The following is a 5,000-nucleotide window of genomic DNA, read 5'->3' as shown; positions in this document are numbered from 1 at the left end:
GAGCCATTCGCGGTTTCACCTTAATGCGGCTTGTACTGAGACATGCATGGCTTAATCTTTGAGACAAGCATATGACTACTGGCAGGATCAACCAGGGAGCTGCGTCAACTAGAGCTGAGCAGCCGGCCGCCCGGGAGTGTGTCCCGGGGGCCCGCGCGAACACGCAAGCGTCCGCTCAATTATTCTGCAAACAGGAGGAGGCTGAGCTCCCCTGCACAACACACCTCGAAACCCTCTCAGGTCCCGGCGGCGCGCAGCGCCGTCCTAAGTACTTGGTCGGGTTCGAGAGAGGCGCAATCGCCCGGAGTTAGGCGAGTAGACGCTTTAGGTGCGACCACCCGTGCTCCCAACTGAGCTTGCCGCTGCCGACAGAGGCCCGGGAGCGTGCTGTCGTGGCATTGCCGGCGGGAGACAACACGCGCCACCTACGGTGACCGGCAGCTCCAACGCCAGCGCCACAGAAGGACAAAAGCCCCACTTGGGTGCCGAAGCGAACTCTCCCAGCACAGCGCACGCGCCAACACGTCCGCACAGCTGCGATACAAACCACCTGCGAGAACCGCTGGGGCGACCGAGCAGCAGACGGCGTCGCGGCGCCGAGCGCCGGGCGGCGGCGCATCCTCAGCGCACACAGTCCTCAATCGGACCAGCACACTGCAGATGGCCACCGCGCTTCGCACCGGGCCCGCGAGGACCTACTTTGGCCGCAAGGCGCCGCGAGCAGGGGGCGCCGGCGCGCAGCTGCGCCGCCTGCCGCGTCCGTCGGCCGGCGCGCCTGCCACTGGCCGCCCCCACCAGCCGGCTGTAGCGCGTGCGCCCACGCACCGCGCTGCCAGCACGCCGGGCGGCCCCCCCTCACCGGCCGGGGACGGTCCCACCCAGCCACCGCCGCGTATCGCCTCACACCCAGATACCCTTTCGCGTTCGTGGGCATGGTGGGTCCCCTTTCACGTTCGTGGGCATGGTGGGTATCCCTGAAACAACCGGTTAATAGCTCGACCGATCGTCGCCAACACTGATTCACCTCTAGCGAGAACAACCGCACCACAACGGGTTACCTGTTGTTCATTTGCGTAACGTCACCAGCAAACGTAGACGTCCATCGCCATTTGCAACGAGTATTGCATGCCTGTGTCAGGTGTCACAACACACTACGTCTGCCCACATAGACGCAACAACATGTGCACGCCTCGAGAACACGTGGAAGGTAGCCCCCGTACGTATGCGGTGTCCATTGCGCGAACGACTGTCAGCCGGCCTCTGCAGGATGTCGCAGATGTGGAACGCGGTGCAACATGCTATCACGGTGTGTGAGAAGAGACGACTACGTCCGAATACACGCTCCACTACATCAACAGACTGCTCATGCTGATCGCCATCCAGGGCGTCCGTTCCTCCCACACGTCTGAATGGCGTACCACACTGCAATCCAGCTCTTATAGGGAGACGACACGTAGCTGCGTGCACAATATTTGGACTGTATGGTCTGCCGTTGCTAGGCGCAGTCGTCGTACGGTCACACATGTGCCACGATGTATCATTCAGTACATACGGACCAATGTGCAGTACAGTTTGTGGGTTTTGCGTACATCGGCGGACAGGTGACAGGCCGTACCACAACGTAGGCTGAGTACGTCGGCATGCGAAGGGCATTGAACATGCAAACTTCTCAACGACCAGCTTGCGAAGGCAGGGGGGAAGGGGGGGGGCATGTACGTCCTGCTGCTATCCACATTACAGTGTATAGCAGGAGCATGTGGAAAGTCAGCAACACCTGCAAGGTGTTTAACATGACGCGATACACAGGGGACCGGGCAGTGCGAATAGCGAACTATATTGCGAGGGTTGCGGTTAGGCAACACTACACTAATTTAACGAGTTGCATAACAATTACAGAGCAGGTTCAGCGACAACGTGCGTCAGGTTAAGGCGCAATATAGGTTAGGTTGAGGCACAATATAGGTTAGGTTAAGGCACAACATGGGTTACGTTAAGGCACAAATTGGGTTACGTTAAGGCACAACATGGGTTACGTTAAGGCACAACATGGGTTACGTTAAGGCACAAATTAGGTTACGTTAAGGCACAAATTAGGTTACGTTAAGGCACAAATTAGGTTACGTTAAGGCACAAATTAGGTTACGTTAAGGCACAAATTAGGTTACGTTAAGGCACAAATTAGGTTACGTTAAGGCACAAATTAGGTTACGTTAAGGCACAAATTAGGTTACGTTAAGGCACAAATTAGGTTACGTTAAGGCACAAATTAGGTTACGTTAAGGCACAAATTAGGTTACGTTAAGGCACAAATTAGGTTACGTTAAGGCACAAATTAGGTTACGTTAAGGCACAAATTAGGTTACGTTAAGGTACAATATGGGTTAGGTTAAGGTACAATATGGGTTAGGTTAAGGTACAATATGGGTTAGGTTAAGGTACAATATGGGTTAGGTTAAGGTACAATATGGGTTAGGTTAAGGCACAACGTAGGTTAGGTTAAGGCACAACGTAGGTTAGGTTAAGGCACAACATAGGTTAGGTTAAGGCACAACATAGGTTAGGTTAAGGCACAACATAGGTTAGGTTAAGGCACAACATAGGTTAGGTTAAGGCACAACATAGGTTAGGTTAAGGCACAACATAGGTTAGGTTAAGGCACAACATAGGTTAGGTTAAGGCACAACATAGGTTAGGTTAAGGCACAACATAGGTTAGGTTAAGGCACAACATAGGTTAGGTTAAGGCACAACATAGGTTAGGTTAAGGCACAACATAGGTTAGGTTAAGGCACAACGTAGGTTAGGTTAAGGCACAACGTAGGTTAGGTTAAGGCACAACGTAGGTTAGGTTAAGGCACAACGTAGGTTAGGTTAAGGCACAACGTAGGTTAGGTTAAGGCACAACGTAGGTTAGGTTAAGGCACAACGTAGGTTAGGTTAAGGCACAACGTAGGTTAGGTTAAGGCACAACGTAGGTTAGGTTAAGGCACAACGTAGGTTAGGTTAAGGCACAACGTAGGTTAGGTTAAGGCACAACGTAGGTTAGGTTAAGGCACAACATAGGTTAGGTTAAGGCACAACATAGGTTAGGTTAAGGCACAACATAGGTTAGGTTAAGGCACAACATAGGTTAGGTTAAGGCACAACATAGGTTAGGTTAAGGCACAACATAGGTTAGGTTAAGGCACAACATAGGTTAGGTTAAGGCACAACATAGGTTAGGTTAAGGCACAACATAGGTTAGGTTAAGGCACAACATAGGTTAGGTTAAGGCACAACATAGGTTAGGTTAAGGCACAACATAGGTTAGGTTAAGGCACAACATAGGTTAGGTTAAGGCACAACGTAGGTTAGGTTAAGGCACAACGTAGGTTAGGTTAAGGCACAACGTAGGTTAGGTTAAGGCACAACGTAGGTTAGGTTAAGGCACAACGTAGGTTAGGTTAAGGCACAACGTAGGTTAGGTTAAGGCACAACGTAGGTTAGGTTAAGGCACAACGTAGGTTAGGTTAAGGTACAACGTAGGTTAGGTTAAGGTACAACGTAGGTTAGGTTAAGGTACAACGTAGGTTAGGTTAAGGTACAACGTAGGTTAGGTTAAGGTACAACGTAGGTTAGGTTAAGGTACAACGTAGGTTAGGTTAAGGTACAACGTAGGTTAGGTTAAGGTACAACGTAGGTTAGGTTAAGGTACAACGTAGGTTAGGTTAAGGTACAACGTAGGTTAGGTTAAGGTACAACGTAGGTTAGGTGAAGGCGCAATGTAGGTTAGGTTAAGGTACGATATACCTTAGGTTAAGGTACAATATCGCTTAGGTTAAGGTACAATATAGCTTAGGTTAAGGTACACGTTGTAGGGAAAGGTGTATTTTGGGGGGGGAGGGGGCGGCAGGTTCGTTGATAGTGATTATCGTAAGTGCATGCCTGCGGGATCATCCGATTTGTCACGTCAGGATGCACTTGTGGCTCATGACAGGCGGCGCTCCGATTCCAAGGTTGTGGCAGATCTGTGTCTTTCATTCCTGCCATTGTTTGTGTACTGTGACAGGAGGCAGTATTGTGATGTTGGGTGCACCCCTGTGTAGGACATGTGTGGGTGTTCGTGGCTTAGCTGAGCAATGGCGGATGTCGGAAGGGTGGGATATTCTGTTTTCTGGGAGGACCTCCCGGTCTGGTTATGATAGTGTGGATTGTGTAATGTGGCGGAGAGGATGCACCGGATGTTCTTCCATGCTGGTGGTTAGATATTGTGTGTGTGCCTGTTAGAGGCAGAGAGTAGTGTGTGATAGTGTCTGGCTGACGTGTGGTTCTCATTGTGTGCAGAGTCTTTCAGCATGTATAGGGACGGTTGTATATATTATCTGTATTCTGATGGCTCTGCATCTATTACTAATCAGTGCCGTGTATACGGTTACTCTGGTTCCAGTCGAAACTGTTCTATCTCTGTACATTAGTGACACTGCGGCTCCACTATGTTGCCGCCCCTGTCGGCCGTTTCCCCCAGTGTGTGGCTAATGATTATCAGCAATCAGTCTATTAGTCAATACCGGTAGTGTGACGACGTGAAATGTCCGGGATGGGGGAAGCTACACGCTTCCCGTGGGTCAGGGCCTAGAAAGACTCTTCCCACGCAGGAGGCTCGGACTGTCATTACTCTTCCGAGAAATATATTTGCCCAGCGTTTTTTGCGACTGCGAGTGCGACGCGTACGAGTACCGACATGGATGGGGCGCTTCCTAGCTGATCGCTCAGCATCGGAGAAATATATTTGCCCAACGTTTTTTGCGACTGCGAGTGCAACGCCCAAGGGTACCGACGTGGATGGGGCGCTTCCTAGCTGATCGCTCGGCATGGGAATCCGTACAGTGAGCAATGCGATCGCGTCTGTAGCTTGTACGTGGTACAGCTCGCAGCTCATGTATAGGGACAGCGGGAATGTCGCATATTGGACATAACTCTTCATGAAACGCAAGTTATAGGTGTGGATTGCACATTACGACT

At 50.9% G+C, this 5,000-nt stretch overlaps 1 non-coding gene across 1 annotated transcript in view; it reads right to left on the bottom strand.

Moving 5' to 3' along the window:
- The window catches only part of LOC126443781 (small subunit ribosomal RNA), a 1,909-nt gene extending 1,811 nt beyond the window's left edge, over positions 1-98 (bottom strand). Inside the window, exon 1 of the ribosomal RNA XR_007582175.1 lies at positions 1-98. This exon is cut by the window's left edge and continues 1,811 nt beyond it. This is a non-coding gene — a ribosomal RNA (small subunit ribosomal RNA).
- Between the last annotated feature and the right edge of the window lie 4,902 nt (positions 99-5,000).

This window comes from Schistocerca serialis, unplaced genomic scaffold (assembly GCF_023864345.2).
Source record: "Schistocerca serialis cubense isolate TAMUIC-IGC-003099 unplaced genomic scaffold, iqSchSeri2.2 HiC_scaffold_185, whole genome shotgun sequence".
Taxonomy (NCBI): domain Eukaryota; kingdom Metazoa; phylum Arthropoda; class Insecta; order Orthoptera; family Acrididae; genus Schistocerca; species Schistocerca serialis.
Note: the sequence above shows the minus strand (reverse complement) of the source record. Positions and strands in the feature narration are given on the sequence as shown.